At 40.4% G+C, this 25,983-nt stretch overlaps 1 protein-coding gene, 1 long non-coding RNA gene and 1 pseudogene across 6 annotated transcripts in view; 2 read left to right on the plus strand and 1 right to left on the minus strand.

Annotated features, from left to right (window-relative positions):
* Positions 1-25,983, minus strand: part of LOC126610412 (F-box/FBD/LRR-repeat protein At5g22700-like) — a 40,628-nt gene that overhangs the window by 1,608 nt on the left and 13,037 nt on the right. The window lies entirely within an intron of this gene.
* LOC126603167 (uncharacterized) lies at positions 224-18,579 on the plus strand (annotated as a pseudogene).
* Positions 21,348-25,227, plus strand: LOC126610452 (uncharacterized). The gene is made up of 2 exons (XR_007618521.1): positions 21,348-21,505; positions 25,198-25,227. It is a non-coding gene; the product is annotated as an uncharacterized LOC126610452 (long non-coding RNA).

Consider the following 25,983-nt stretch of genomic DNA (forward strand, 5'->3'; position numbering starts at 1 on the left):
CATATTTAAAAAAGAATCCTTGTTGCCCAAGTATTCAAACTTGTACATAATAAAAAGGCATATCATCAAATCCCCCCATACTCCGTGATATACTAAACCCTAATTCAATCATGTAAGTTCTCAAAGCTCTTGATCAATCACATAAAGATTCATCGATAAGTACAGGTGAAACCAACCTTCGTCATCCAGAAGAGGAAGTCGATTTCAAGTATTCTTTAGAGTAATGGCCTTCGCGCTCTATTCTAGTCTATTTCTCTTTGGGCACGACTTCCAAAGGAAGGGATTGAGGTGCCAAAACCAAAATGTCAACCTTTCACAAATCCTCACAAGAACGGCTCCTACTACTCTTCTCAGCCCTCTAGAGATTAGACTTTCCATGACGCCGCCGCCACCTCAGCCCCAACCGTCCTCTTCTGGCAATCTCTTCACCAACCTCATGGTTGCCAATTTCAACCATACTATGATTCAGCCGACTCGGCCAAGACCCCTAATGGGCTTGATTGAGAATAACTCCCCCACCTTCTTGTCCTCCAGTAACCCTTGCCTTGATTTCTTCTTCCACGTCGTACCCGACATGCCTGCTTCTTATGTGAATAAACAACTCCCACTGGCCTGGTCACACAATGCCCTAACCACCCTTAAACTCATCTGCAACCTTCAGGGCATACGTGGCACTGGAAAATCCGACAAGGAGGGGTTTTACAAGGCAACGTTTTGGCTCCACCAGAACCACCCCAAAACCTTAGCGTGCAACACCACGTCTGTCGCCCAAATCGGCTTCTTTAAAGACCTCCCTGAGATTCTCTACCGCCTTGTAGAAGGCCAGGAGGTGATGGGAAACCACAAGGCCGAGTGGTTACAGAAAAAAACAATCAGTAAGCGTAGCTCCCACAACTATGAATGTGATGATACAGGTCCTAAACAGGGTAAAAGAGGTGAAGTTGGAAAAAAAAGAGCCGGCATAGAACCTGCGGGGTGCGTTTGTTGCACCGGACTGTCTCGGACTGGACTAGCTGCAGGGACTAAGCTGGACTAACTTAGTGAAGCGTTTGGTGCAGTGTCGGACTAAAAAACAGAATAATAAAAATAATAAAAATTAATTCACTTTTTATTTTTTACTTTTTTCGTTTTCTAGAATCTCCCTATTTTGGTCAAACTATTTCCTTCTTTTTCTCCCGTCTCTTCCCTTTTCCTTATCCTGTCCGACTCTCTCTCCCTCCCTCCCTCCCTCTGCACTTCCTCTCACAACTTCATAATCTACTGCAAACCTTCAAAATCAAACCACATAGCAAGAAATAAAGTGAAAAATTAGGAGTTGGGGTTGGGGTGCAATGTGATTGCCTCGAAGGTGGGAGATGGAGAAGGTTTGCAATCAGGGAGTTTCATGTTTTCTGGGTTTGGTTTTCCTTCAGTCAATCCCATCGTTGATTTAAGCTTATACCCACTGCAGATTTTGTGTGTGTGTGTGTGTGTGTGTGTGTGTGTTTTATAGGTTTCTGGGTTCGGTTTTGCAGGTTGGATCTGGATTTGAAAAATGGAACGACTGCATATTTTTTTTGTTTTGAATTTTGCGGGATATGGGTTTGAAAATGGTTGTGGAAGCGAGGAAGAAGCAGATGAGAGGGGCGAAGTGAGGAGAGGCAAAGCGGACAGAGGTGGTCTTAGCAGTTTGCCCGATTTTGGGGGGCCTCGCGAAGCCCCTCTAGCGAATCGTTTAGTCGGGGTTAGTGTAGGCGAGTCTCATTAACGCTAGTCCCTGTGTGCAACAAACACAGGATTACAGTGACAGTTAGTCCAGTCCAAGCTAGCGAGCTCAAACAAACACACCCACAGAGGTTCGGGTGATGAAGGATTTGGAGAGGGGGAAATTGGAAAAGGCAAAAGCAAGCGCTTTGAGGAGAGAGAGGTTCATCGCCCAGACCAAGAAGGCTTTTGAAAGGTACCAAAGTGATCCGGATTATTGATTTTTACACGAGCGAGTTTCGGATGTTTTTGCCAAGTGTTTGAATTACGATATTGCAAATTTAAAGTCCTCTAAAAAGAGTCATCACTTCACTCTGGCGGCCAAGTGGTGCCCTTCCCTCGACTCCTCCTATGACTGCACCACATTGCTGTGTGAAAGCATTGCGATGAAGGTCTTCCCCAAAGAATTGTACACATGATATCAAATGATTGAGGATGAACATTACACATACAGAGTGAGAGACCGGCTGAGGAATGAGGCTTTGGTGTCGTTGAGGAAGGCCATGCAGTTACCCGAGGTTTATATGAGCTTCAACCAGATGAGCCCCCTTCCATACAATCGAGTGGCCTCTGTGGCGATAACTCTTTACAAAGAGATCTTTTTGTTGCATGATAAAGTGAGGTTTGAGAAGTACTTGGAGGATGTAGAGGCAGGAACATCCAAGATTGTGGCGGGTGCATTGCTTCCTCACCAGATCATACATTCTTTAGGGGAGGGAGATCTTGGTGGAAAAATGGCTGAGCTTCAGTGGAAGAGAATGGTGGATGACATGTTAGAGCACGGGAAAATAAGGAATTGCATGGCTGTATGTGACATATCGTTAAGTATGTCCGGAACACCCATGGATGTGTCGGTGGCCTTGGGGCTTCTGGTGTCTGAATTGAGTGAAAAGCCATGGAAGGGGAAAGTGATCACTTTCAGTGAGCGGCCTCAGCTGCATTTAATACAAGGCGATGACCTTCGGTCTAAGTGTGAGTTTGTGAGGAATATGGATTGGGGAATGAACACTAATTTTCAAAAAGTCTTTGATTGGCTTCTCGAAGTGGCTGTGAATGGGAATTTGAGGCCAGAACATATGATAAAAAGGATTTTTGTGTTTAGTGACATGGAGTTTGATATGGCTTCACGACATTATTCCATGTCTTCACCACATTATAAGTGGGAGACGGATTATGAGGCAATACAGATGAAGTTTAAGGAGAAGGGGTATGAAGATGTGGTGCCATAGATAGTCTTTTGGAATCTTAGACACTCAAGTTCTACGCCCGTGTTGGAGACGGAGCTGGGGGTGGCGCTGGTGAGTGGCTTCTCCAAGAATATGCTCAAGTTGTTCATAGATAATGACGGGGAAATTGTTGAGGCTTAAAAAGACTTCACTACTTTGGAGACGTTTTTCTCACAAAGAAGAATGTAATGCAGCGGAATTGATAGGCAAGAGAAAGAAAGAACACTCAATGTATTACACAAGATTTTTATTCACTCACAAACTTAGTACAAAAGGAAACACTCAAACACTCTTAGAAGCTTTGTTGCTTCTTCTCACTTCTCACTACTTGTTCTCTTGGTTGTTTCAAATGGTGTGGATGCCTTCTCCTTTTATAGGCATGGATGGAACCTTGGAGAAGCATGGAAGCATCATGCTAGAGATATCTAGATAATTCCACTACCTTCCTAAGATAGAATTATCTACACTAATCTTGTATGTTGGTGGAATCCTTACCATTCTTCTAGACTCTTCCACCAACTTGAACTTTGCTAGAATTCTCTAGCGTGTGCATGGATCTTTCTTTGTGCATGGGCTGGATCCATTATCTTTGGGCCAATACAAGATTAGAATTCAACATCCCCTTTAATCTTGTCTTGTGACACCGATTGAGTTCCTCAATCTGACAAAGTCTTTTTGTTTGAGTGGCTTGGTGAATATTTCGGCGACTTGGTCTTGAGACTTCACATATTCCACTTGCACATCCTTTCTTGCAATACACTTTCTTATGTAATGATAGCAAGTATCTATGTGTTTGCTCCTGTCATTGAATATTGGATTCTTTGCTAGAGCTATTGTAGACTTGTTGTCGACATAAATCTCTGTTGGCTCTTCTTATGGCATATTCTTTCAGCAAGTTTCTCAGCCAGATTGTAGGACAGACACATGAGGTAGCAGCTACGTATTCATCTTCGCAGGTAGAGAGAGTGACAATCGGTTGCTTTTTTGACATCCATGTGAATGCAGTGTCTCCCATGAAGAACACAAAACTAGTAGTGCTTTTTCTATCATCGAAATCTCCTGCCCAATCACTGTCGTTATACCCAACAAGTTTGTAGTTATCAGAACTTGAATAAAACAAGCCAAAGTTAACAATACCTTTAAGGTATCGAAGAATTCTTTTGGCGGTCTTCAAGTGTGTAGTTGTGGGATTCTCCACGTAGCGACTGACTAATCTGACGGCATAGAGAATATCTGGTCTTGTGCAAGTCAAGTAGCTCAAGCTTCTAACTAAACTCTTAAAAATGTTGGATCTACACTTTCTCCTTCATCATGCTTGGTTAGTTTAACTCCGCATTCCACTGGTGTGCTTATAGGCTTGCAATCATCCATTTTGAACTTTTTTAGTATCTCCTCTGTGTAGCTTTCTTGGGAGATGAAAATGCCTTCTTCGTTCTGCTTGACTTCAATGCCTAGGTAGTATGCCATCAGCCTGATGTCGGTCATCTCGAATTCTTTGGTCATCACTCTCTTGAACTCTTCATACATGCTTGGATTACTTCTAGTGAAGATTAGATCATCCACATATAAGCACACAATTAGAATATCTTCATCCTTGACTTTGACATAGAGAGCATGTTCATGAGGGCACTTGATGAAGTTGTTTCCTTGGAAGTACTTGTCAATGCGACTATTCCATGCTCGTGGCGCTTATTTTAACCCATAGAGGCCTTTCTTCAGCTTCAGAACTTTATCTTCATGCCCTTTGATTTCATAGCCTGATGGTTGCTAAATGTAGACTTCTTCTTCAAAGACTCAATTTAAGAAAGCGGACTTCACATCCATTTGTTGAATCTTCCATTTGTTTTGAGATGCCAAAGAAATTAGTAATTGTATAGTTTCCAACCGAGCAACGGGTGCAAATATCTCATCATAGTCGATTCCGGCTCTTTGACTATAGCTCTTCGCCACTAGTCTTGCCTTGTATCTTTCAACCTCTTCGTTGGCATTCTTTTTTTGTCTTATACACCCACTTGACTCCGATGGCTTTGTGTCATTTCAGAAGAATAGCGAGTTCCCATGTATCGTTCTTATGGATTGCTTCAATTTCTTCATCCATTGCTTTCCTCCACTTAGTATCTTGCACTACTTCTTGGAAGTCAATTGGTTCACAATCAGCAAAGAGACAGAAAAATGTAGACTTCTTATGCGTTGTACTTTCAGCTACCTCATAGAGATCTCGTAGACTTCTTATGCGTTGTACTTCTCTTTCATTTAGGTTCCCACTTGACGATGCTGATGCTGGTGAATTACCATGATTGGTTGATGTTGGTGAAGCAGGTGGAGTAGTGGATTCTTGTTGAACCTTTCTTGCTTGCTCCATCATCCCTTTTTCATTCTTTTCTTCAAATTGAGGAAATAAGTTAAGATCACCTGCATGAGAGCCAAAATCCCATTCTCCTTCTTCATCGAACGTCACGTCTCGACTAATCACCGGTTTCCCATTGTTTGGATTATACAGCTTATAGCCTTTTGAATTTGAGTCATAACCGATGAAGATGAACTTCTCACTTTTATCGTCAAGTTTCGTCCTCCTCTCGTCTGGTACATGTACATGGGCTATGCTTCCAAAAACTCTTAGACACTGTTCTAAAAATCCCCGCCTAGGCGCTAGGCCCCAGCCCACCACCCCGATTAATACCTAGGCCCTAGCCCACCGCCTAGACCACCTAGGCACCCGTCTAGCCCTCCTAGGCATCCGCCTAGCCCGCCTAGGCACCCGCCTAGACCCGCCTAGGTTACAACTCACTTAGACAGAAAATACATAACTTTTATTTTGCATTTTGTTTTTATCCAATAAATTGTAAGAGACTTGTTGCATACTTGAATGAACAAACATTATATCCTTATTTCACATGTTTTCATTATGTTCCAATACTTCATGATATATATATGCATTCTATTTTGTAGTTTATGATGAAATTATATATATTTCAAGTAGAAGCAGACACTTATTTACTTGAAATATGATAGATTTACTTAAATCCGCCTAGTCTGCCTAGGCCTCGCCTAGCCGCCTAGGCGCTAGGCCCCAGCCCACCGCTCGACTAGCGCCTAGCGACTTTTAAAACCTTGCTCTTAGATGAGAGATACCTGGCATTCTTCCACTCCATGCTTCTTGCGGAGTCTTTCCCCACACACTTCTTGTTGGAGATCGATTGGATAGGTAGACAGCACATGCTACAGCTTTTGCCCATAACTCTTTAGGCAATCTCTTGCTTTTGAGCATGCTTTGAGCCATGTCGAGGATGGTTCAATTTTTTCTTTCCACCACACCATTTTGTTGAGGGAATCTTGGAACTGTCAAAGTTTGACGAATACCATTACCTTCACAGAATTCTTGAAATTCCTTTTAAGTGAATTCTCATCCTCGATCAGATCTTATGGCTTTGATCTTGCAACCACTTTCTTTTTCTACGGCGGCTTTGAACTTCTTGAATGCTCCAAAGGCCTCTGATTTCTGCTTCAAGAAATATACCCAGGTTTTCCTTGAAAAATCATCAATTAAGAGAAGGAAATAATTATTTTTACCCAAAGAGCTTGGTTTTATTGGACCGCACACATCAGTGTGAATAAGCTTGAGTGGCTTCTGGGCTCTTGTGGTCGACTCCTTTGGAAAGCTTTTCCTAAACTGTTTCCCAAGTAAACATCATTCGCAAACTTGATCAGGACGACTGATGCACGGTAAACCTCTCACCATCTCCTTCTTGGATAAGAACTTTAGTCCCCCAAAGTTAAGATGCCCAAAACGAAGATGCCAAAGCCAGGATGTGTCTTTGTAACATGTTTTGAGGCACTTTACAACATCATTTTGAATATTTATAGGAAACATTCTATTCTTTGACATTTTCACCTTGGCAATTAATTTTCCTTTGTCATCTCTAAGAAAAAGGCTATACTTTTTCATGTGAATATCATAACCTTTTTCTAAGAGTTGACCCAAGCTCAAAATGATGCTTTTCATATTGGGCACGTAGTAGACATTTGAAATTAATTGGTGACCGCCATTTTTCAGGGGAATAAGGATGTTACCTTTTCCTTTGACAGGTATTTTGGATTCGCCTCCAAAAGAAACGTTGCCACTCACCGATTCATTAAGCTCTACAAACATGCTTCTTCTTTCGCACATGGGTTGCTGACGCCGGTCTCAAGGTACCATGTATAGTTTTGGTCTCCATCATTGTTCTTGCTGAAGGAAAAAATTTGTCCTAGCTAAGAACTAGTATGAACATTTGAATACACATGCAAGCTATTAACACTTTAAAGTAGGCATGCATCAAAAAACAATTCATAAAACCCATGACTTTCAAAGCCTAGTATATGGTGAACCAATAAACTCTTTAACAACATTAAAGAGAAGTAAAGATTTAGAGTTTCTTTACCCTTGAAGCTCATCCTTGTTTACACAAGGGATTCACCCAAGTGGAGGGCCTTCAAGTCACCTCCAAGCTCCTTGGATCCTCCTTGTGTTTTCCTCCCTTTAGTGCTATTTTGATGATTTGAGGAAATAAGGATTGGTTCTCCAAAACACCAAAAGTTTGATGTCTCTAAGTCTCTTCACCAAGGATGTATCTTGTGAAGATGATATGGATGACTTAGGGAAGAAGAGATTGCTAGATGTCCCTCCCCTTAGTGGCCGGCCTCCTTAGAGAAAAAGAGAGAAAATGTTTCACCCAATTTCAACAAGAAGAACCCTAATTGAAAACAAAGCTATAAAGTTGAATTTATACTTCATTTCAAGTGAGTGGCAAACTTGTAATTAATCCAAGTTTGCTACCCTCACCCTTATGGCCGGCCTTACTTTGTTATTGGGCTAATTTGCCCATTTTGTTTTAGTTGTCATACAACATAAACATAATGGGCCTTGTGGCACAAACCGCTTTTGGGCCCCAAAACCCAAAACCAACATATAAGCCCAATACTAACCTTTCGTAAAATTAATTAACTAATTAATTAATCTTGACCATTCTTCAATTAAACCATTTAATTGCTTATCCATTTCATTTAATTTCTTCACATACATCCTTACTCGGTGTACGATCCATTAGGTTCCAATTAGCGAGACAGTGGGCGATGTTACTCTTAACGATCGATTGTGAATTGAAACCACATTTCAATTCTCCCTTTGATGATTAGTGTTTGCTAATCATTAGGGCTTCCACAAACCATGAGTGACACCTAGCAGTATGTCATAGTTACCCAAGCTAAGTAGAATTGGTTGGAGAACCTATCCAGTTACAACTACAATGCAATACGGTCCTTCTCTAATACAATACTCTTAATCACATTGTTTAAGTGATAGTTTGTTTCATGTCTACTATCCAATGTGATACTTTCCTATATGATTCCTTTGAATATGATTTGGAACAAACTTCCTAAGTCATATTCATTTGCTTTGGCCAAAGACTTTAGAATCATATCTTAGAGTATTCTCCTTCCACCATGGAAGGTTAGAGATCCCTTGTTGTGCATTCATATGCCTACATGACTAGATAGCTTGACCCCAACAATGCCGTGGACACTCCGGTGGAATGCCGTTTGACATGATCAAAGATCAATGACCTAACCATTAGACATCTATGATGCCTCAGGTCAAAGGACTACTTTGCATATTGTAACTTTAGAGTTCATACATGACATGTATGTTCGAACTCTCTTTTGATCGTAGTTCAGTGTACTCGATTACTCTTTCGAGCACCTATGTGTTTGTCTTAGTGTCCAACACCAAATGACTTGAGACTAGTTCATACTCACGTTTGAGTCAACATAACACATACTAACCTTAGCGGATTGTCAATGCCCAATTGGCAATCCTATGGCTAGGAACGTTTTAGGAATGAACATAAGAGAAATGTCTCGTTAATCTAACTCATTTAGATCACTTATCTCTTAGACCAAATACATTCCTTGGATTCTCTTATTGCTTAAACACATGATACAATAAATAGTGATTAACAATAAGCTTTGCCCTCCATTAAACATATAAAAGTTTAATACATTAAGTATTCCAAAAAGCTATTACATCAAATGAGTGGCTTTGTGGGCATACTTCCAACAATCTCCCACTTGCACTCAAAGCCATCATCCCATGTATCTAATACCCATCTTTTCCATATCACGATCAAGCTGGATTTGAGACATTGGCTTTGTCAGTGGATGTGCTACGTTATCGGCTGAAGCAACTTTGAGGATATTGACTTTCCCCTCGGCAGCATATCTTCTTATGATATTAAAGCGCCTGTCAAAATGCTTGTTCTTTTGATGAGCCCTAGGTTCCTTGGCTTGAGCTATCGCCCCACTGTTATCACAGTACAAAGTTACTGGTGATGTAATGGTTGGAACCACTCCAAGTTCAGTGATGAACTTCTTCATCCAGAATGCTTCTTTGCCGGCTTCAGCTGCAGCGACATATTCAGCCTCTGTTGTGGAATCAGCAATTACACTTTGTTTCTTGCTCTTCCAACTGACAGCCCCACCATTCAGAGTGAATACATATCCGGAGTTGGAACTTCTATCATCAACGTCAGATTGGAAATCTGCGTCTGTATAGCCTTCCACTCGCAACTCTGCCGCTCCTCCATATACGAGGAACATATCCTTAGTTCTTCTTAAGTACTTAAGGACCATCTTGACAGCTGCCCAGTGTTCTGATCCTGGGTTAGATTGATATCAACTAGTAATGCTCAGCATATGCAATATCTGGCCTTGTACATATCATGGCATACATGAGACTTCCTATGGCGGAATCATAAGGAATATAACTCATTTGCCATATCTCTTCAGGAGTCTTTGGTCCCATGGACTTAGAAAGGTGAATTCCATGTCTCATAGGAAGAAGACATTTCTTAGATTGTTCCATCTGGAACCTACTTAGCACCTTATCAATGTACATTGATTGGGATAATCCAATTATTCTTCTGGATCTATCACGATAGAGCTTTATCCCAAGTACATAAGATGCATATCCTAAATCTTTCATGTGGAAGGTTTTGGACAACCACACTTTTACAGAAGAAAGTATTGCAATGTCATTCCCGAATAGTAATATGTCATCTACATATAACACTAGGAATACAACTGCATCCCCAACGACTTTTTGATAAACACAATTGTCGTCTTCGTTTTGAGTAAAACCAAACGTTTTGATTTCAGTGTCGAAACGAATGTTCCATCTCCTGGAGGCTTGCTTAAGTCCATAAATGGACCTTTGAAGCTTGCATACCTTAGTCTTTTCAGACTTGGACACAAAACCTTCGGGTTGAGTCATATAGAGCTCTTCCTCTAGGTAGCCATTCAGAAAGGCCGTCTTCACGTCCATTTGCCAGATCTCATAATCATGGTACACAGCTATAGCAAGCAAAATCTGAATGGACTTAATCATGGCTACAGGAGAGAAAGTTTCTTCATAGTCAATCCCTTCTCTTTGCCTGTAACCCTTGGCTACTAGTCTAGCCTTATAAGTCTCCACGTTCCCATCAACGCCTATCTTCCTCTTGAAGACCCATTTGTTTCCAACAGGTACAATACCTTCTGGAGGGTCTACAAGAGTCCAGACCTGATTTTGATACATGAAATCCATCTCAGATTTCATGGCCTCTTGCCATCTCTTTGAATCAATGTCGGACATTGCTTCAGTGTAGTCTCTAGGGTCCTTCTTTGTTTCATTGTCACCTAGAAGGTACAATTCATCAAAGTCATTGTCTAAGCCATACCTCTTAGGTGGCTTACTAACCCGTTCAGATCTACGTGGAGCTAGGGGTTCAGGAACAGGGTTGTCAATATGTCGAGTGCTTGTTTGTGGTTCATTATTAATCTCATTAATTTCCATCTTTTTGCTTATAGTTCCTTTGAGAACGAATTCGTCCTCTAGAAACTTAGCAGTTCTGGCGACAAAGACTTTCTGGTCGTCAGGATGGTAGAACTCATATCCCATAGTTTCTTTAGGATATCCCACAAAATAGCATCTTACTGATCTCGCTTCAAGCTTAGTAGTTTCAAGCTTCTTGACGTATGCTTCACAACCCCAAATCTTAATGTGTTTAAGACTTGGCTTTCTTCCATGCCATATCTCATAGGGCGTTTGTGAAACTGATTTGGAAGGTACTCTATTAAGCAAGTAAGCTGCTGTATATAGAGCGTATCCCCAGAATGTTACTGGTAGATCAGCAGAACTCATCATAGAACGAACCATGTTCATCAAGATTCGATTTCTCCTTTAAGAAACTCCATTGAGTTGTGGAGTTCCCGGTGGAGTCCACTGTGATGTTATTCCACACTCTTTGAGATAATCTAGGAACTCGTTACTCAGATATTCACCCCCTCGATCCGATCTTAGGATCTTTATCTGTTTCCCAGTTTGCTTATCTACTTCATTCTTGAATTCTTTGAACCTTTCAAAGGATTCTGACTTGTACTTCATAAGATACACATAACCAAACCGAGAGTGATCGTCGGTGAATGTGATATAGTAGGAGAAGCCTCCTCTCGACGTAGTAGACATAGGTCCACATACGTCAGTGTGGATTAACCCTAGAATTTCAGTGGCACGCTCTCATTTTCCAGTAAATGGAGATTTGGTCATTTTCCCTTTCAAGCAACATTCACAAGTACCCATCTGGTCATTACCTAATGGGTGGATATATCCGTCTTTCGACATCTTGTGAATCTTATCAAGGTTCACATGTTCAACTTTAAGATGCCACATCTTTTCTTGGTTAACTTCTTCTCTAGCCCGTTTGGGTTTTGAGGTATTCCTGCTTTCAATACAGTACATCCCACTATTCGTCTCTAGGTGAAAAAGTCCATCTATCATATTACCATGAGAGATAATACGACCGTTTAAGTATAAAGTGCAACTCATTTTGTCAAACAATACTGAGTGCCCATCTCGTAAAAGCTTAGAGATGGAAATCAAATTCTTTATACATGAAGGAAAATATAAACAATTTTTAAGTTCCAGGACTTCCCCAGAGGGTAGGTTAAGCATATAGGTGCCTATTGCTTTTGCCGAGATTTTAGTGCTGTTCCCAACTCGCACAATCATCTTCCCATTGCTCAGTGACTTGCTCCCCACTAGTCCCTGCATCGTATTACAGATATGTTGACTAGCGCCTGAATGAAATATCCAGGAATTGGAGCTCACTGTAAAAGAATTCTCTATGACAGAAATAGTCTCTTCAAAAGTTCGTGTCATAAGGCTCGCAATGCGCACCATGTATTTCTTCTTCCAACGTTCATCCTTTCCACAATGAAAGCATGTTCCTTTGGATTTCTTTGCCTTCTTCTTATGCAACCTTTTCCTTATCATTGCATTCTCACTCCCACTGTCCCTTTTGAAACCTTTTTCAAATTTACAGCACATGTCAATCATCTCTTTCAAAGAATGATCGAATCTATTCACTTTATAGTTTACAATAAACTTAGTGAAATCATCCGAGAGAGATGCAAGGAAAAAGTCTTGGGCCATTTTCCCATCGATGGAAGTTCCTAAACTTTTAAGATCTTTAAATATCTTTTCCATCTTTTGTCCATGTTTATGGACCGATGCCCCCTTTGCCATTTTGGCATTCATTAGACTACAAACATTTGAGAATCGTACATTACTAGTCTCAATGTCATGCATCTTATGCAAACTTTCAACCATGGCACAAGAAGTGTCCATGTGCTTATGTAGCTTCATAAGCTCCTCACTAAGTGAAGTGAGGATTAAGCATTTGGCTTGTAAGTCATCCTCATAGTGTCTAACATAGTTTTGACACTCCTCATTTGAAGCTAATTTCGTAGGAGGTACATGAGGAGGGGATTGCTTAAGCACATACAATATGTCTTTTACCTTTGAGACATTCTCAATGTGGCGATACCAAGCAAGGAAACGTTGGCCCTTAAGGCCCCTTTTGTCAAGTATAATGGTGGGTATAATTTTAGGCATGTCGTTCACTACATAACATAACAGAAATCGTATTAGATTGTTTGTTTAAAACTATTTGATTGGGTCTTTGAATCAAATAGTACCACCCACTATTTTTGGAAAATTCCACATCCCTCAATAGAATTCGAGAGTTATATTGAACTCTTAGCGGGTTATGGGAGACTCACCATTACCAAGCCCACCTCACGATGATACGATGTTGGCTAGCAAAAATAATGATGAGAGAATAACGCATTATTCATTTACAACTTTTGTAATTACCCATCCGTTTGGCCTCTAGAGAATGTTGCCTCACGATGATACGATGTTGGCACCATTGCACTTAGTTTAAGTTATTCCCACCATGCTTAGTTCGTGAAGGGGTTCAAGAATAGCCTCACGATGATACGATGTTGGCTATCCTCGTTGCCTACATTCACCTCATCATATGTTTATGGACTCCTCCTGGATGTAAGCACATACTTTGTACTTCTCCATGATAGGGTGAAGTCGGTGCATGAGTCACAAACGCTTGGAGCCCACCACGGTGGAAGGCCTACGAAGAGATATTCTAAACATCTCTCGCTTATCAACTTAATATTCGTTTTTGAGGGAATTGTTTTGGGCTACATCAAAACATTTTAATCACATTAAAAGAACTTGGGCCTATCACAACTATTGGTCCAAGTCAATATGAATTAGTAGCATATAATACTCCCACTGTTTCGTTGAAACAAGCGAGACTATATGGAACTACTAACGAATGCATTGCATCCTCATATGGACTATATAGTCATATTAGGTTTTAGGATGATTATGAACCGTTTGATTTGATCCAACACGAGCCTTGTGTTGGACCTTGGGTTTAAGGTAGATAGTTGTTGATTTTAGTTACGCGTTTAATCTAATTAAACCATTATTTCCTATTGGGCGTTGGACCCAACTATTCCATTTGCATACAATTAAACAAAAGGAATACATGAAATAATAATAATAAGGGCTTATGCCCTTTTACAACACAAATCAAATGATGGACTTATGTCCATTTACAACAACTTGAATTAATCAAATTACATTCAAATCTACACTACCAAAACCCAAACATTCATAATGTAAAGCGGCCAATCACATAGCTCAATTATCGAGGCCTTTGGTTCATAATCACCCTTTTCTTAATCAATCACATTAACTAAGAAAGCAACTTTAAACAATTGGTTTTTGGATCCATAGAATTGATTTAAATGGAACTAAATGGAATGAAAATCCAATTCTCATTAAAGAGACAAAACAATTTTGTTCTCATTTTATTTGGGCCAAAAGGAAACTATAACCACAACAATTGGGCCATAATGCAAATACAAAAACTTTTGGGATCACTTTGAAAAAACACAAAAGTCCACAACTTCATGTAATTTCAACTAGAACCCAAAATTTCATTAATGTAAAAACATCATTAAAGGATCAAAACAATTTGTCCTTTATAGTTTTTAAGCCTAAACGTAAAAACGTAAACTTTTGGGCCAAAATGCAAAAACACAAAATTATCAAAACTTTATGTAATTGCATAAAAGGCCCCAAAAGTACCCCCACTAGGGGGTGGCCGGTTTTTGAAGGTGTGAATGAGTGTGAAAGGGTTTTATGCAAGTTGTGCATGCATGTGCAATATGCAAGTTGATTTTGGTGGGTGAGTTATTGGTGAAATTGATGGTTTGTAAGAAAACTAAAAGATCTATGACAAAACATTAAAAAATTTCATCACTTCTCACCAATATCCATCAACCATCAAAATTAAACCAAAACTTTATGAAAAACATTAAACTTTAGAATCAAAACTTCAAACCTTTTTGTTCTTGGCAAGAACTTCAAGAACATTGAAGAACACCATGAAAACTCATAATAGCTCCATGAATGTTTTTCACTCACCAAAACTCAATTTTTCACCTCTCAAAAGAGGGCTAATATCCTAGGGTACTTAGGGGTTCCAAAAGTCACCTTAAAACCATTTTAACAAGACAAACATGAACCCAAAAAATCACCCTTTGGATTTGGCCGAATTTCCCAAAATACATGGCACCAAATTTTAGTTCCAATATTCATGCTTGAATGAAATACATCTACAACATTTGAGATGCTAAATTTTCTAGCAAAATTTATATATTCAAAAGCAAGAACAAAGCTTGTAACATTTACAACATTTAAATCACATATTATGAAAATCACCAAACCCAAAAGGATTCACCATAAACTAGGCCTAGGCTCTGATACCACTTGAATGAAAAAATTTGTCCTAGCTAAGAACTAGTATGAACATTTGAATACACATGCAAGCTATTAACACTTTAAAATAGGCATGCATCCAAAAACAATTCATAAAACCCATGACTTTCAAAGCCTAGTATATGGTGAACCAATAAACTCTTTAACAACATTAAAGAGAAGTAAAGATTTAGAGTTTCTTTACCCTTGAAGCTCATCCTTGTTTACACAAGGGATTCACCCAAGTGGAGGGCCTTCAAGTCACCTCCAAGCTCCTTGGATCCTCCTTGTGTTTTCCTCCCTTTAGTGCTCCTTTGATGATTTGAGGAAATAAGGATTGGTTCTCCAAAACACCAAAAGTTTGATGTCTCTAAGTCTCTTCACCAAGGATGTATCTTGTGAAGATGATATGGATGACTTAGGGAAGAAGAGATTGCTAGATGTCCCTCCCCTTAGTGGCCGGCCTCCTTAGAGAAAAAGAGAGAAAATGTTTCACCCAATTTCAACAAGAAGAACCCTAATTGAAAACAAAGTTATAAAGTTGAATTTATACTTCATTTCAAGTGAGTGGCAAACTTGTAATTAATCCAAGTTTGCTACCCTCACCCTTATGGCCGGCCTTACTTTGTTATTGGGCTAATTTACCCATTTTGTTTTAGTTGTCATACAACATAAACATAATGGGCCTTGTGGACCAAAACGCTTTTGGGCCCCGAAACCCAAAACCAACATATAAGCCCAATACGAACCTTTCGTAAAATTAATTAACTAATTAATTAATCTTGACCATTCTTCAATTAAACCATTTAATTGCTTATCCATTTCATTTAATTTCTTCACATACATCCTTACTCGGTGTACGATCCATTAGGTTCCAATTAGCGAGGCAGTGGGCGATGTTACTCTTAACGATCGATTGTGAATTGAAACCACATTTCAATTCTCCCTTTGATGATTAGTGTTTGCTAATCATTAGGGCTTCCACAAACCATGAGTGACACCTAGCAGTATGTCATGGTTACCCAAGCTAAGTAGAATTGGTTGGAGAACCTATCCAGTTACAACTACAATGCAATACGGTCCTTCTCTAATACAATACTCTTAATCACATTGTTTAAGTGATAGTTTGTTTCATGTCTACTATCCAATGTGATACTTTCCTATATGATTCCTTTGAATATGATTTGGAACAAACTTCCTAAGTCATATTCATTTGCTTTGGCCAAAGACTTTAGAATCATATCTTAGAGTATTCTCCTTCCACCATGGAAGGTTAGAGATCCCTTGTTGTGCATTCATATGCCTACATGACTAGATAGCTTGACCCCAACAATGCCGTGGACACTCCGATGGAATGCCGTTTGACATGATCAAAGATCAATGACCTAACCATTAGACATCTATGATGCCTCAGGTCAAAGGACTACTTTGCATATTGTAACTTTAGAGTTCATACATGACATGTATGTTCGAACTCTCTTTTGATCGTAGTTCAGTGTACTCGATTACTCTTTCGAGCACCTATGTGTTTGTCTTAGTGTCTAACACCAAATGACTTGAGACTAGTTCATATTCACGTTTGAGTCAACATAACACATACTAACCTTAGCGGATTGTCAATGCCCAATTGGCAATCCTATGGCTAGGAACGTTTTAGGAATGAACATAAGAGAAAGGTCTCGTTAATCTAACTCATTTAGATCACTTATCTCTTAGACCAAATACATTCCTTGGATTCTCTTATTGCTTAAACACATGATACAATAAATAGTGATTAACAATAAGCTTTGCCCTCCATTAAACATATGAAAGTTTAATACATTAAGTATTCCAAAAAGCTATTACATCAAATGAGTGGCTTTGTGGGCATACTTCCAACACTTGCATGTTAGTAGCATAACGCCATTATCTTCTCTCTTCTTTCACATAATTGACCTTTTCATCAGGCCTATTGCTTGGAGCTCTACATTCCCAATCATAATGCCCAAACTTTTGACAATTGTAGCATTGAGCTTGAGATTTTTCATACCTCAAGTTTGAGCGTCCTCTTCCACGACCTTTTGTTAAGCTTTCTCCTCTTTCGTAGTTGCTATTTTTGTTGAAGTTCCAACCATGTCCACGTCCGTGACCTCGACCACGACTTCTTCCGTACTGGCTTCTCTTGTTGTCAAAGCTTTCTTCATTTTTCTTTGGCTGGACATACGTCTTGAGGAGCTTCTCATCATTCCCTTGCCTTTTCTTATGTTTCTCTTCATATGCTTGTAGCGAACCCATTAATTGCTTTATACTAATTTCTTCCAAGTTTTTAGTTTCTTCAATCATCACGACAATGTGCTCAAACTTGGAGTCCAACAAACGTAGTATCTTCTCCATAATTCTAACATCTTCCAACTTTTCTCCATTTCTTTTTAATTGATTGGAAACGGCTAGAACTCTTGAGAAATAATCAGAGACTGATTCAGACCCTTTCATTTGTAGAGATTCGAACTCACCTCTTAGTACTTGAAGACGAACCTTTTTCACTTGTTCGGCTCATTTGTAAAAGGTTTGAAGCTTCTCCCATGCTTGCTTGGCAGAGGTTGCACTCGAGACATTCTCAAAGCCATTGTCATCTAATGCTTGGTAGATGAGGTAGAGAGCCTTATTGTCTCTCTTTCTTGAATCTTTCAAACTCTCCTTCTGGGGTTGGGACATAGTAGCTTCATCTTCTGGCTCAGTGTAGCCTTTCTCCACAACTTCCCATACATCGTGTGCTCCCAAAAGGGCCTTCATTTTGATACTCCAATTATCGAAGTTGTTGTTGTCGAGCATTGAAATTTGGAAGGCTGTCATAGTGTTGCTAGCCATAGCTCTGGTACCACTTTGTTGGGGCTTAAAAAGACTTCACTACTTTGGAGACGTTTATCTCACAAAGAAGAATGTAATGCAGCATAATTGATAGGCAAGAGAAAGAAAGAACACTCAATGTATTACACAAGATTTTTATTCACTCACAAACTTAGTACAAGAGGAAACACTCAAACACTCTTAAAAGCTTTGTTGCTTCTTCTCACTTCTCACTACTTGCTCTCTTGGTTGTTTCAAATGATGTGGATGCCTTCTCCTTTTATAGGCATGGATGGAACCTTGAGAAGCATGGAAGCATCATGCTAGAGATATCTAGATAATTCCACTACCTTCCTAAGCTAGAATTATCTACACTAATCTTGTATGTTGGTGGAATCCTCACCATTCTTCTAGACTCTTCCACAAACTTGAACTTTGCTAGAATTCTCTAGCATGTGCTGGGCTGGATCCATTATCTTTAGGCCAAGACAATATTACAATTCAACAGAAATTCGCCCAGACCATGTCATAGAAGCGGCCATTTCTGGCAGAGAGTACCGGAGTCTGGTTGTAGTGGATTGATTTGATAGTCATCATCAAATCTGTTTCTAGTTTTCTTTCCTTTTTCCTTGAAAATAAAATTCGATGTTAAAACTTTTACAGTTTACTTCATTTTTCAATTTCGTACCAGGGGAAAAGGAAAACCATATGTTTTTGCTCTCTATGATTTTTGCGTATTCAGTTCCTAGCTATTTTTCTTTGAAATGAATCGAACCGATGTGGAAAGCATATTGCATGAGGTAAATTTCATATGTTCTTGTTTAGCAATGATCTAACACACGCACATGCATATACATAATCGTTATTGATTGTACCGGTTTGATTGTTGGGAAATATATTAGACCGTATGAGTTAGAATTAAAGTAAAAGGCATCATTTCATTTAAAAAGCCGTTAAATTTGTTCTATGAAACTCAAAATTCACTCCACATTCGATATACTTTTTGTGAAATCTCGTCTTGAAATTTATTGTATTTTGACACGCCCCGACCCTGATATTCCTCGAATACTAGGACCGACACGTGCTGGCCGACACCCGAGGGTGACGAAAGCCATTAATTGATACAAAAGCTAAGAATAAGAAATAAATAAGGGTTATAAATTTAAAATACCATGAATTAATAATTTTAGGAACGTGCTCAGAGCATACAACTAAACCTAATCACTAAGAAGAATTAAGATAAAATTTAATGAATAAAGGAGTGAGTCCTACATTCAAGAGGATCCGAAGATGCTGCTGCGAAAGTGTCTTGACGCCGGGATTAGGTGCCTTGATTCTAAGTCCTGAATGGGGGCGCAAAACAAAGATGAGTGGGTCAAGTTCATATATACGATAATAATAAAACAGTTATCAAGATACTAACCCCCACAGTTTAATAATGAAAACTACTAGCATAATAAGTGATGGATTTAATAAAAATCCTAGCATGCCACATTATCTCAAAAGTCACATCGCGGAAACGCATCGCGGAAATCAAAACAGTAAACGCATCATAAATCGTCTCGTAAACGTGGTGTGCTGCTAGAAAGATCACTGAATAAATATAACTCCCGGCCCAATGCCTGCACCTCAGTCTCTGTGCCCGTAGCCAGAGATAACTCCCTCCCGGCCCAATGCCTGTCTCTGTGTCCCTCAGCCTTTCGCTAGGGATTATTTCTCCCGGCCCACATGCCAACACCAGATCCTCGCCCCAGACGGCATAGTGTCTACTAGGTACGCACAAATATTTACGTCTCTCTTAAATAACCACTTCATAGCATAGGTTACCGATCATCGTCTACACTATAAAGAGGGGTTCAAAAACATGTTCTAGCATCCTATCGTCATTTATCAGTTCATGGTTTTTATAGAAAATACGATATATTAAAATATAGCTCAATATAGGCTAACAATTAATTTCTCACCAAAACACGAGATGAAAATCAATATCTTAAATCATCAAGCTTCACATAAATCAAATCATAAATTCGTAGGCATGCTAATCATTTATGCAATTACTATAAAATCATGAAATTTTTAGAAAGGGTCCACTCACAAATATTCCTTATCAGAAGAGTCGTGCGAATAAGGATATAGAATTTCTCCACTAGCAACTTTACCTAAGCACAAAACGTAATAAATAAATAAAAGGATTTTCTAAAAGATTGGGTTTGAATTAAATTAAAATAGGGGATTTGGGATTGGATGGGTTTAGGGTTTTAATGGGTTTTAGGATTTCTAAGGTTTTGGGTTAAAATGGTTTAGGGTTAGGAAAGGGGTTTGGGCTTAAGCCCAAACACATACATATACTACAAACACACACACATGCACGGCATGCATGTGCATGCCTAACATACCACACACACACACTGCACAAGGCCCTAAGGCCTCCTAACAGAAATCAAGGCTTTAAGCCCTTGATTTAAAACAGGCCCAAGGCCATTCAAAAATAGGGCCCGAGCCCTTTGGGTTTTAAAAACACATAACTAAAAATAAAAATGATGGGTTAGGGTACTGGGCTAAGGCAAAACGGGCTGGAGGCCCGCGGGAAAGGAAATGGGAAAGGCCGGTTGGCCTTGGCTTGCCAATAGAGAAGGCCGGAGCTGCTACAGCTCCAGTCACCTGAAAACTGGAGCTTCAAGCTCCGATCTAGGTACGATCATGAAGAACAAAGAGAGAAGAAGAGATTTATACCTTCCAAAAACCATAACTCGGTCGGAGGTGACCGAAAAAAGCTCCCAAAGTCCACGGTTCGCCGGAAAAATGGGTGTGCTCACCCCAGAACGATTCCAAGGCAAAACCTACGTAAAAATGGAAGGTTCAAGCTTCTAAATCACAACCAAGCATCATGCTAGGTATGAGAATGAAGGATTCGTGACTTACCCCCAACTGAAAAGGAAAGAAGTTCGCCGGAGCTTTGCTCCGTGCCGTCGAGCTCGTAGGGCAGGGGTCCCTAGTTCGTTGTGAGCCTCTCCTATTGGGACACGGTCTTAGTGAGTCCACGGGAAGAGAGATATGCGAGAGTTTAAGGGAGAGAGGTACGGGAGAGCTGAGAGAGAGAGAGGGAGAGAGAGAGAGCTACGGGGGAGTTGAGAGGGACAGAGAAGAAGAAGGTCACGGGGGTGAGGGGAAAGAGAAAGGGAAAAGAGGGGAGGTTTGATGATTGACACGTGGCAGTTGGGGGTGGAAATAACAAATGGTGTAATTATTTGGGGGTGGTTGTAACATATTTTATCCTTAATAGTAGTGAAATCATCAAAATGCCCTTGAGATGCCACGTAGGCCTTCCACATGGACCTTGTTGATGTACAAAACCGGAGGGGTCTTGGAACAACATAAATCCGACCGTGAATTTGCAAGAAAGTAAAGAACACAAGATGTATCGTGGTTCACCCCAATGTTTGGGCTACGTCCACACTGATGTTGATATTGTTTCACTCTGAATGGTGAATATACAAGAAGGCTAGAGGTAGTGTACTCTTTAGCCTATTTTCTGTGTTTGCTCTCTCTGAGATGTTTTCTCTCTTCCCATGGCCTAAACCTTGACCTCCCCTAATGAGGAGAGTGTGGAGTCCTTTTATAGAATAAGGGCTCATCACTTATTACATATTTTCCCCTTCATTTATTACATAATTACATTTGAGTCCCCCAAGTATTTATACGAGGTCTAAATACAGAAGCCCTAAATATGGTACAAACAGTAGTCCCCCAAGTCTTCAGTCAAAAGAGTCTTTTGGCTGGAGACTTGAAATTCAGTCCATGTGTGGGCCAAAGTAACTAGATGTCGCCTAGAACTGATACTCGATATGAGGCCGTGCTCAATGTGAAATGACGCTTAACTAGAAGTAGCACATGTTGCGAGGCTACTCGGCTTGTGGCTTATGTTGCCTTGGTTGGCTCGGCTTGTGGTGTTTGAAGGTGAGGGAGTCCTTTTTATAGAATATGGGCTCGCTCCTCAATACATAAATGATGTGCTAGAGTTGATGCTCGCGGTGAGGCGGTTGCTCAGCAGGTGGCGATGCTCTCTAATGATGGTGAGGGAGTCCCTTTTATAGAATAAGGGCTCGCTCCTCAATACATAAGTGATGAGTTATGAGTGATGCTCGCGGTGAGGTGGTTGCTCAGCTGGCGACGATGCTATATAATGAAGGTGAGGAAGTCCCTTTTATAAAATAAGGGTTCGCTTCTCAATACATGAATAATGGGCGCTCTCTAATGAAAGTGAGGGAGTCCCTTTTATAGAATAAGGGTTTGCTCCTTAGTACATAAATAATGGGCTAAGTCCCCCAAGTATTTTTCATGAGACCCAGTTGCGGAAGCCCAATGTATGGTACATAGTGTAATCCCCCAAGTCTTTAGTCAATAGAGTCTGTTGGCTGGAGATTTCAAATACAATCCATGTATGGGCTGAAGTGGCAGTTGTTCGGAGGCGGTCTTTGTATACCATGCACTGAAGCTTTGTAGGTGAAGCTTTGAAAGTAAAGTTTTATAGGTGAAGCTTTGAAAGTGAAGCTTTGAAGCTGGAGCTTTTGTAAATGAAGTTTTAAGTCGGAGCTTTGTAAATGAAGCTTTCGAAGCTGGAGCTCTGTAAATGAAGCTTTCGAAGCTGGAGCTCTTGTAAATGAAGTTTTGGAAACTGGAGCTATGTAAATGAAGCTTTCGAAGGTGGAGCTCTCAAAGCCGGAGCTCTGTAAATGAAGCTTTCGAAGCTAGAGCTCTGTAAATGAAGCTTTTGAAGCTGATTAACATGAGTAATGCTCATGAATGTTTATGTTCATTGACATGAGTGATGCTTATGAATGTTGACATGAGTGATGCTCATGAATGTTTATTTTGTTGTGTGATAAATGACATATTGCATAGATCACTAATATATTAGGTATTGCCTAAATGTGTGTGTATATATATATAATCATGAATAAATGATTTATTCAGTTGTTTGATAAATGACATGCTGCATAAATCAACAATATATTAGGTATTGCCTAAATATGTAGGTTATTAGAAAATATATATATAGACACACATGGCAGACAATTTTTTTAAGTGGCAGGTAACATGACAGTAGATTAACATGAGTTTTTAATAATATTGAAGGATTCAGTAAATGGTAGGCAATATGAATAATAATAATAAAATAAGAAAAAAATCTTATAAAAATAATAATAAACTAATAAAATAATAAAAAAGAAGAAGAATCTTATCTTGTTCCTGGCTCTTTTAGAAAATGGGTAGGTTCATGATGAAAGTTGTTTCAGAGGACGGCAAGCTCCGTGTTATGTTCCCGTGGCTTTTTCAGAAAAGTGGGAAGATAACATGCGCTCCCTTATGATGAAAGTTTTATCTTTCTCAGAAGTTGATGCCCGTCTCCTTCCCTTTTGTCCCTGCTTCAAGTTCTTAAACTTGATTGATTTGCAAGACAAAAAAGTTGTATGGCATCTCCAGCACAGACTTCACATAAAAGGAATTGAGTGTTCCACCATTGTCTTCAGCTCCGAACCCGACATTACCGTCTTTGAGGTTGGTTATGTTCACGTACCCAGAGGTCCCGACCGCTACCCTAGTGGCTTGGAACATGCTGCTAGCTAAGGTGGTGCCATGTGTGAGTTGGTGAAGTTTCTTTGCGCCAAAGTAATCAACAAGGACATGGAGGGAGAGCACATTTTTTATGGTGTATACCGAGAGTCCTTTGGAAATGAGGGATGACATGACGACATTGTCGAGGGTGAGGACAGTGATGGTCTGACGGTGGTTGATCTCGGTGGCGAGGTGGGTGAGGCTGAGGCCTTGGGAGTGTCGCTCTTTGAGGAGTCGTGAGCGTCAAATCTCAGTGTCATTCCCACCTTGACAAAGCTTGATGATGAGTTCTTCTTGTGTGAAATTGTCGCGCTTAAGGTCAGGGCGGAGGTAGTTTATCCATCTCAACCTGCAACTTTTGCCGCACCTGAGCAACCCGACAGCTTTAGGGAGGGAGCGCCAGTAGCCCTCACCGTGCTGGCGGATGTGGTCGATGAGGCTTTGGTTCTCCTCCTTCGTCCCTGCCCCTTTGTTGGTGTGAGCTTTCTCACAACAAGGTGCTCTTTCCATCTGTTTCTTCTATATGACGTTGAATTTCCAGTTGGCCTGGGCAGTGGCTCCCATGGTGCCAGCGCCATTGCCATGATACGCATTCCTTAGCAAGATTATATCGTGACATCTAGTGTACAACCGCACTATCAGCATTGCCAACTCATTCGCCTCGGTCCCCGAGTTTGTAAAAAACACCACCTTGAGATTGCCGAGCAACTTGTTAGCGAGCGCCTAAACGAAGTCACCGATGACGTGGTTGAGGAAGATGATGGTGGAGTGTTGTATGCACTTGGTTTGGTTGACTATGGCCTCCACCACGTCTGGATGGCAGTGCCTGCAGCTCACCGTCGCAATCCCCCTAAATCCGTCCAAATACCTCTTCCCCTTCTCGTCGAATAAGTACTACCTTTTCCCGTCCACAATGTTTAGGGGTTTGTCGTAGAATTAGGGCATGAAGGGCCTAAGATACTTCTTGCGCTGGGCAAGGATCTCGTCCGCGGTAGGGCTGGTGTGCGGCGAAGGGGTGTAATCGTAGGGGGCATTTTGAGACCATCGACGCCATTGTCTTGGAGAAGGGCTTCCTCCCTTTGAGCCACCTTGGAGAAGCAGCGTTGTTGTTGCCATCGCAGGGATTTTGCACTTCCCAAGAAAACCCTTCTCCTTATTAAACCATGCATTTTTTTCTCACATTTTCTATGCTCTGCTGCCTCTCTCTGAAAATGCTGGAGTTTTTGGTTTTGTTTTGTGGTTATGTGAGTCAGTATAAATGGAGAGAGAGAGGGAGAGTGAGAGTTGTGGAGGTGGAGGTCGTGGGTTTTCTAGGAAAGCTTTGGGTTCTTGGGTTTCTGCATATTCACGGTAGAGGTTGTGAAGTTTTCACGGTGATGAGATGAAAAATTGAGAGCCAATAGACGATGCCAAATGTTGATGCACAAAACCGGAGGGGTCTTGGAACAACATAAATCCAACCGTGAATCTGCAAGAAAGTAAAGAACACAAGATGTATCGTGGTTCGTCCCAATGTTTGGGCTACGTCCACACTGATGTTGATATTGTTTCACTCTGAATGGTGAATATACAAGAAGGCTAGAGGTAGTGTGCTCTCTAGCCTATTTTCTGTGTTTGCCCTTTTTAGATGTTTTCTCTCTTCCCGTGGCCTAAACCTTGACCTCCCCTAATGAGGAGAGTGAGGAGTCATTTTATAGAATAAGGGCTCATCACTTATTACATATTTGCCCCTTTATTTATTACATAATTACACTTGAGTCCCCTGAGTATTTATACGAGGTCTAAATACGGAGGCCCTAAATATGGTACAAACAAACCTTAATTTTCCTTTCACTTTTCCACTCTTATTTTACTACTTTTGAATAGTACTCATTTTTACGAAAACATGGCCGTAAATAGAACTCAATTCAAAGTTATAACAAGCCAGTTATGTTCGAAACTCTGTAAAACAACCAAGATCATTTTAAAACTTGAATTGTGACCTCGTGCTGTGTCAATCACTGCCTAGGTCTGGTGGGAGAGTGATTTTGTGCAAGCATAACAAAAGCACCACCAACACCTTAAAAAAATTGTCAACCCACCAAGGACGCTCTACAACTCGTTCAAAATCTCATGGACGTGCCTAACTCGGGAATTATTCAAGGTTTTAGTTTCGTATCTCGATGGAACCCGATGGTTCAAACCATCTCCATCACGGTAAGCTTCAATTTCTTCACTTTGTGAGCTTTTCTCAAGTTGTTCAAACGATTCCTTGACATGCATATGGCTTTTGGACGTATAATTTGGCTTTTTCCTAATGCACCTTGTTGATGCACAAAACCAGAGGTCCTGGAACAACGTAAATCCGACCGTGAATCTGCAAGAAATGTA

This window comes from Malus sylvestris, chromosome 2 (assembly GCF_916048215.2).
Source record: "Malus sylvestris chromosome 2, drMalSylv7.2, whole genome shotgun sequence".
In the NCBI taxonomy this organism is placed as follows: Eukaryota; Viridiplantae; Streptophyta; class Magnoliopsida; order Rosales; family Rosaceae; genus Malus; species Malus sylvestris.